Source organism: Monodon monoceros, unplaced genomic scaffold, assembly GCF_005190385.1.
Source record: "Monodon monoceros isolate NGI ecotype Baffin Bay Population unplaced genomic scaffold, NGI_Narwhal_1 Super_Scaffold_5, whole genome shotgun sequence".
Classification (NCBI taxonomy): Eukaryota; Metazoa; Chordata; class Mammalia; order Artiodactyla; family Monodontidae; genus Monodon; species Monodon monoceros.
In genome coordinates this window covers 45,217,567-45,225,687 of record NW_021703782.1, presented here as the reverse complement: position 1 = coordinate 45,225,687, position 8,121 = coordinate 45,217,567, and the positions used below count along the sequence as shown (strand labels likewise).

The following is an 8,121-nucleotide window of genomic DNA, read 5'->3' as shown; positions in this document are numbered from 1 at the left end:
TGCAAAAGCTTTGAAGTTTCATTAGGTCCCATTTGTTTATTTTTGTTTTTATTTCCATTTCTCTAGGAGGTGGGTCAAAAAGGATCTTGCTGTGATTTATGTCACAGAGTGTTCTGCCTATGTTTTCCTCTAAGAGTTTGATAGTTTCTGGCCTTACATTTAGGTCTTTAATCCATTTTGAACTTATTTTTGTGTACGGTGTTAGGGAGAGGAGACAGAATTTGACTGAAAGCCTGAGTGTTATGATTCCTTTTGGCTCCAGTAGAGTCATCTTGGTAGTATGTAGGAACCATGTGTCATGTTCTGGGTTAATTCTCTAAATGATAAATAATGGTATTGTGACTCAGCCTGCATCATCTTATCCTACCAGAGATGCTCCATAGTGAGGTGACTTTTCAAAGCCTAGGAAGACGTTATAGAAATACAGATAATAAAGTAAAGCAAATTCTTAGTATTAATACTTTGGTATGATTTAGGAATAAGTTTTATAATCCTTGGGATATTTTGTGTGTATTTGTATTTCAAGGTGTTTGAAATAAATCTGGTATACTAGATAATCTGATTATAATTTGAAATGTGTAATTATACTAGACTCATGGTATTGATTTTAAAGGTATAGTAGACTTTTATTAAGATTGTAAATGGCATTTAAATGTTTTGGATAGCCTGGTTTATTATATTTTATTTAAGTTTGATATATTAGATTAATAGGAATTGCTTAAATGCATAGGAAGATTTTGCTTTTTAGGTTTGTAAGTCTGTCAGGGTTTTGGAGTGTTTGAGAGAATCGGGTATGTTAAATGTGTAAAATTTTTAAAGTTCCTGAGGGAATTAAATTCGTAAATTGGGTTCGTTAGAATTTAATCTTTTAAAGTTATCAGTTAATTGAGTGTAATCAAAGAAAAAACTGACTCTGAATTCTTATTTTTATCAGAAAGTAATAGGTTGATACAAGACTTCGAAATTGAATTTAAAGGCTTAGAGAACACTAGGCTTTTGAATTTACAACTTTCAATATATTTAACTAATTAAAAGCAAATTGTTAGAGTAGTCCTTTCAGTGCGCAAGGTTCCCTCAGACATTGGAAAGCTCAAATGACATTAGTAAGCACCCCGTAAATGGTTATAATCAACAGTAACTACTTCTTGCCCTCTGTTCCTTTGAGCCCTTGCAGTGAAACTTCCACAACTGTGTGTCAATTTCTTGCGATCCTGAGGGTCCCGATTAGCTGAAGGCAAGGATTATTCCAAAACCAAAACACTTTTTTTTTTTTAAAGAACAAGAGCCCAGTTTTTTAATTTGATCATTTCTTGCATTTGAAGTACTCCTCCATGACATCCTTGGCCTGAGACTCTTTGCCATAGCCCTTAACCACCACGCAACTGCAACCACTTGAGGGGTTTTTCCCTCTCCATCAGTTTTACAGAGGCAGGTTGATTTGGTGCTCAGCACGAAGGGCTTCCACCAACTTGACATATATAGGCTCCTCACAGTTGGATGCGAGCACACAGATGGGCTTTGGCAGCTTCCCGAATTCCACGTGCTAGGCCATCGTGGATGAGGGCGGTCTTCAGCACCTCTTGCAGAGCAGAATTAAGGTCCATTACACCTCCAGCAGCAATGCCTTCCTCGGCCATGGCGGCAGGGACTCCGAGGTGGCAGGGAAAGAGCAAAACCACACTTCTTTTGAGTCAATAATTTTATTACTATTACTTTTCACACCGAGGAGACTTAGTTACATAAAGTGAGATATTCTGTGAGTTGATTACCAGTAGTAGAAGCACAAAGGTGTGGAAAGTGTAACATGAACACAGTGAAGAAACGCCCTTTATCAGAGTGAAGTCCATGTGACAGAAACACATTACTCCAAACAAACTATGTACAAATAAATATAGCTTTCCATCTATGTACAGACATATTCACAGAGAATAAACTGACGCAAAATCTCCATACATCTCCTCCTCCAGCGAAAATTGATCACAATAAACAAAACACACGGGAAATGACAAAAGTAACTTGGAAGTGCATCACCTGGATTCTTGTAGGGGTATAGAGGTTAAAATGCTTCTTGAAAATGGAGGCAAACAGAGGAAGCATGAGATGACATCTATCCCTAAAAAGATCCTTTACAAAAATGGCATTCTGATATCTGTAAGGTAACCTGTCCAAAAGACAGTTTACGAGTTCTAGGGCAATGCCTATGTTGGGGTCAGTGTTGACAACGTGGTCTCTGTTTTAACGCTATGCAAAGAACAAAAGTATAATTTATCTTTCCTTTAGTGCTAGCAGCCACTTCATTAAACCAGGAAGGTAGTTTTTGCTACTCTTTGATGGCACTTTTGAGACTGCAGATTGCTTGGAGATGGAAGCTGTTGCTTCTGGAGTTTTTTCAAACTGGAGCAGAAGAAAAACATCCAGGCTAGATGCAGGGCACAAAACTTTGTGTGCAGGGTTCAACAGGATTATATCCCAACAGAGTTTCCCTCATCCAGATGGAGAGTCTCTGCCCTTTGGAGAGATGCTTCAGACCACAAAACAACCCCCAACAGAAACATCACTGGCTCTGGATCCAGACAATCTTTCTTTAGGGCAAATGGCCTATTAAACATAAAATTGATGGGGTTGGTCAATTTAACACACATATTTACTCTATAGAGATAATTTATGTACCCAGGTGGTAGGTATTTCTAGGCTATTAAGTGCCCTTTTAGTCATTCCTTTTAGCTTTTACTCAAATCATGTAAAAAATTGTGATGAAGTGAAACAGTTTTTAGTTGTGGGGACATCTGTGTGTACATGGCGTGTAAGCAGTCTATGATACTGGGCCAGAAATTATGTAGTTTAGCAGAAAAGGAAAAAAAATCCAATGCATTATGAAGTCTCCTGTTTTATATGCTTTCTTCCCAAGGAAGGTTTATAATTTAGGCATAATAAATTATTGATAAACTGTATATCTCTATTTGCCACTTTTATAAGGGAACTTCTTAGACCCATCCTATATTTACATAAAAACTCAAACCTTAAATATTCCGGGTACATATATGCTAATTATCCATTTCACTCTCTATATTGCTTTACATAACAAATGGATTCCTGAAAAACAGTAAATCTATAACTTAAAAAAGGAAATACTTTCACTGTAGTATCAGAACTTGCTATTTAAAGGACCTTGCTATTTAACAAGCTATTTTGAAAGTGAAGAATGCTTTTGTGAAATGAACAATTTCTTTGATTTTCAGTTTTATTAAAGTACACATCTAAAATTTATCAGGTTAGGATTGTCTAGAACAATAATTGTATGCCTTAAAAAACAGAACAGATAAACTCTAATTTACAACAAACAATACAAAACAGGAATGACTCATGGACTGCTTATCGATTGACTATATTCAGAAGCCCTGAATATATGTATTATTGGTATTTTATGGCTTTAATTAAGACAGTTGTCTCTTATGAAGTATTGATACTATAAAGTGCAATATTAAAAAATTAAAAAACCTAAAAGGCATCCATTGTCCTTCACTTTTAGCCTGATGAGAAGAATCGGAGATTTGTTTAATTAAATGGCAAATAATTTTTTACCCTTAATTCCTGCATGTAATTTCATCCTTAAAATTATTTTATTTGGGGATTCAGACTTCATTCATTCGTTCCTTTTTCTTTTCTCTTTTTTTGATGACATGATTTAAAAAATTAGTATTCTCTTTTGGTTAGTTGAGTGCTTTTCGAGAACTGTCAGTCCCAAGGACTTAGTTACTTCCAGATCCATTGTAAAGGAATATGCAACCCAATAAGTGAGAAAGTAGGAGCAAATTTGCAGCCTTTTGGTGAACTGTACCCCATTTTCCTGGGCCACGACACCAATCAACAATCTTACAATTCCCAGCCAACCCACCACACAAGGAAGTAAATGTGCTGCAATACTGGGTGATGAGAGGTGGTCCAACCATTTCCCCCATTTCCTATTTAGAGCGAAAATATAGATTCTTTTTGGTAAATCAATGCAGGTAAGTGCAGGTCCAGAGTTCCTGAATGATCTCCAGTGGTGTCTCTCCCATTCTGAGTACTTGCTGAGTGTAGGATTATGACCATAAAGACGAAGTCCGTGAGCTTCACCTCACCAGGGCCTCAAGACAGTGCCGCATCAGTGTTCAGACTTTTCACCAGAGGATAAATGCCTGTTAGTACTTGTTGAGTCGAGGCCTACTGGTGCTTTTTTAAGGCATTTCTGTGACTCTCTTGTAGTTGTGAATTCTGTTCCCATTTTAGTATCAATTAGGAGGGAGTCCCTCCCCCCACCCCCCAAGAAGTAGTCAATTACACAAAACGTAAGTTGTTAGGCCCACGGGGCTAGCATTTTTCTATCTTCACCTTAATGCGGAGATGGAGAAAAGGCTCATTAGACTTGCCAAGTACAAGTAAAGTGGAGAGGCTGGTGGTGAGAAGCTGGAAGGGGAGTAAGCACTGGGCCCAACCTAGACTTGAAAACTGGAAGTGGGGTTAGAATGAAACTGAGACTCAGTAAGGCCCAAGGGAGAGGGGCTCATGGTAGCTAAGAACATCCATCCAAATGCACTGGGCGAGCTGAGAAATGCACTGGCTTCACCTGAATGTCTCAGGGAACACAAGATTAATGTGAATTAGCAATGAAGTGTGACTTTCTAAAAGGTAAGGGGCACAGAGGAGTGCAGAAGCAGGGGGTAAACACTGGGTCTGAGGCTGTCATTCCTCCCTATTCAGACCTTATACTTGTGCCATGAGTAGTCAAAAGGTTCCATGATTTCAGAGCAACATAAAGCATTTAAAAAGGCTTAGTAAAGAAAAACTTAAAAATTATTGAGGGTTAGACAGAAAGACTCAGAAATAAAAACCTGGAGATAACATTTGATGCAAATAGATAAAGGGTCACATAGTGGTGACTCTCAGCTCTGTCAGGGGTAAATAGCGAAGAGTGCCCAGATACAACTCTTTTCTGCCAAACAGAAAAAAAAAAAAAAAAAGGTGAATTCATCACCTTGAGGGGCTGGGGTGAATGTGGAGGAAGACTTTTCTGACGCGGATGGTTGTTAATGTTAATAGCTGACAGACCTGGGTTACACCAGGAACATCTATGCTAGGATTTCTTTCCTACAAAGGGATTGTCTTTTGGATCCGGGTGATAGGTTGAACAAGTGCTCTTAACAGAACTAAACCTTTGGCAAACTCAGTGCCAATTCCATGGCAGTCTTTCACACTTAGGTCTTTATCAGTTTTTTAAAAAAATTCTTTATGGTTTTCCAGTCTGCCAACCAATCATTTGGTGGAAGGGCTTTGGCTTAGATAATTTGGTGTTCCATAGTGTCCCCACTATTTGTTTGCTAATTTGAACAGAGTTGTCTATCCAGTCATAATTAGAGGCTCCTTTTTCTCTCTAAAGAACTGGCTGACTTGTGGATTCCTGGGCCATTTGTAGCTTACTCTCACTTTGTTTAAACAAAACTGCCACTAAAGACCATGATGGAAATCAGGTGGTGCTGGGCAAGGCCGATGCCCTGTGCAGTGAGGAAGGTGGGCAAAGCAGCAGTGAGCACACTGGGGGGCATCTAGGTGGAAAGCACGTGTGACTTCCGTAACAAACATGAGTGCAACCGTGTTTTCTACAGACACCTAAAGGCTCCTGGTGATTTCTGTGCTGCAGCCCATGCCTTTTTTAAAAAAAGATATTTATTTTGTTGTATCAGGTCTCGGTTGGGGCAGGCAGGGTCCTTAGTTGTGGCATGTGAACTTTTAGTTGCAGCGTGCATGTGGGATCTAGTTCCCTGGCCAGGGATCCGAACCCAGGCCCCCTGCATTGGGAGTACAGAGTCTTAACCACTGTACCACCAGGGAAGTCCTGCCTGTGCCTTTTCGAAGCTTCCAGTAAAGTGAAAAAAAGCGTAACCTCACAATGAGTAGTGGAGTTCAGCTGGCTCTGAGTGTGCCCTTCTTGCTTTTCTTGTTTGCTAGATATTTCAATGAATAGGAAGCTGTGAGATTAAAAAACGAAACACAAAGCTAGAGAGGCACAAGGAGCTAACCTTAAATAGCTAGTGGAGTGGAGGCCCTTACCTTTCTTCCCAATGTCTTCTTGAGAGGGGAACATATTTTTATCTGGGACTCTATATCGGCTTTTGTAATTGGGTAAAAAAGCCTGAAATTTGTAATTATTTAAAACTACATAGGGATATATATCAATGTGATATTTGCTTTCTTGGGAATCCTGGTAAAAGTAAGTTAATTTCCCCTTTCTTCCTTTTCCTTATTCTTTATTTTTTGACTAACTTTCTCTTCACGACAAGCCCTCACCTACTAATTGAAGACAGTCTTGCTGAGGGAGGTACAGGAGTTGAGCATGTGTCTTTTAAAAATATTAAGCCAGGTGGTTATGTAAGATCTGGCTTAGCAAGAATGAGCATTAGCTTCTATAACAAGCTTTCAGGAGACAGTTGATTTTTCCAGAAATCATCCTGAGAACAGTTTCCCTTTATTTCTTCTGGAACAGAGCTGTAACAATCCAATTAATTATTACTAGCCACTTAATTATTGGAGTAGCAATCTGTCCAGGTGCAAGGAAGCATGGCATGCTCATAATCTTGTGTGTGTGTGCGTGCGTGTGCGCACTGTGCGTTGTTGGTAGATGTAGGGAAGAAAGCATATTGAAGTTTTCTGACATGCTTGGATTCGGACCCACGTGTTATTCCAACCCAGCAATTTCGGCAGAGCAGTTAACATAAGTCCCATCTTTTCCAGCTGTCTGTCTGGCCAGCAGCTCTATCTGTTGTCACTTCCCTGGTCAGCTTTCTGTTAAGGTGGTCTTGGGTGGAGGGCTTCCCTTGATAGCTCATCCTTGTCACAGAGGAGTTTAAGAGCTATGAGCATTGGTGGGGAGTTTGCCAACTCTCTCCCTGCCCAGCAGTGATGTACATTAATATCATCAAGTGTCTCATCAGCAAAGCAGCTGTGTTTTGCTGAAAGGCCTCCAAACACCTGATTCACGTCTTCCCTAGAAAATAAATTATAATGGCCCCTGTCAGCTGACACCTGTGAGAAGCCTTACAAAGCATTTTCCCCAAATATGAAACAGTCCCTGCCTGTTTTTATAATCTTCTGGGCAAGGCTTTAGGAAGTTCTGCTGCGTCAGCCAAACTGATAAGCAACCCTCCCCCTTAGTCCGTGTACGTTGCTGTGTTTTCCTGACCTGCCACTTCCTGGCTCAGCTTAGGCCTGGGAAGCTGCATGCAAACCCTCTCATCTCCAGCTTCAGTTCTTGAGGGTTTAGGCAGGTTCAGAGGGCAGCTGAACTCGGCGTGGGCATTCCCAGAGGCAATTGAGAAGGGTCTATTTGGGTATTCTCAGCATGAACCAAGTCGTTCTCCCGTCCTGAGGCTGCCTAGGGTGACAGGGGAGGTGACAGCAAGTAAGACCTGCTTGGTTTGCTGCAGGTAAAGGGAACCACTTGCGTACAGCTCATTTATTTATTTATTTATTTATTTTTTGCGGTACGCGGGCCTCTCACTGCCGTGGCCTCTCCCCTTGTGGAGCACAGGCTCCGGACGCGCAGGCTCAGCGGCCATGGCTCACGGGCCCAGCTGCTCCGCGGCATGTGGGATCCTCCCGGACCGGGGCACGAACCTGTGTCCCCTGCATCGGCAGGCGGACTCTCAACCACTGTGCCACCAGGGAAGCCCCAGCTCATTTATTTTAGATTGAACAGTAAGAGGTTGGCTCTTGAATTTTTGATATTTTTACCCTGTTCCAGAAAAACAAAGAGAGTATCTGTAGTCTAAATTTTTTTCCCCTGTACTTTTCTACTGTGCAGTCTTTGCCTCTACATCACCATTAGGGATATGGCTGGCCATTTAAATATACAGGGAGGGTTCATGTGTGTGTGTATGTGTTTGTATGTACTTGTGCACAAAACAAACCTTATGAGATCGGGGGAAATGTTCCCTTTGGTTATTGGTGTGCATGTTTTTCCTTTCCTTTCACTAAGGCAAACTTTGGTGCTCCCTGCTTTTGAATCCTGGATGTAATTGGGTCAGAGGGTGATGATGTAAGTGGTATTGTATATATATATATATATATATATATATATATATATAT

General features: G+C 40.5%; 1 pseudogene; it reads right to left on the bottom strand.

Annotated features, from left to right (window-relative positions):
- Nucleotides 1-1,297: 1,297 nt before the first annotated feature.
- On the bottom strand, nucleotides 1,298-1,637 carry LOC114884635 (annotated as a pseudogene).
- Between the last annotated feature and the right edge of the window lie 6,484 nt (nucleotides 1,638-8,121).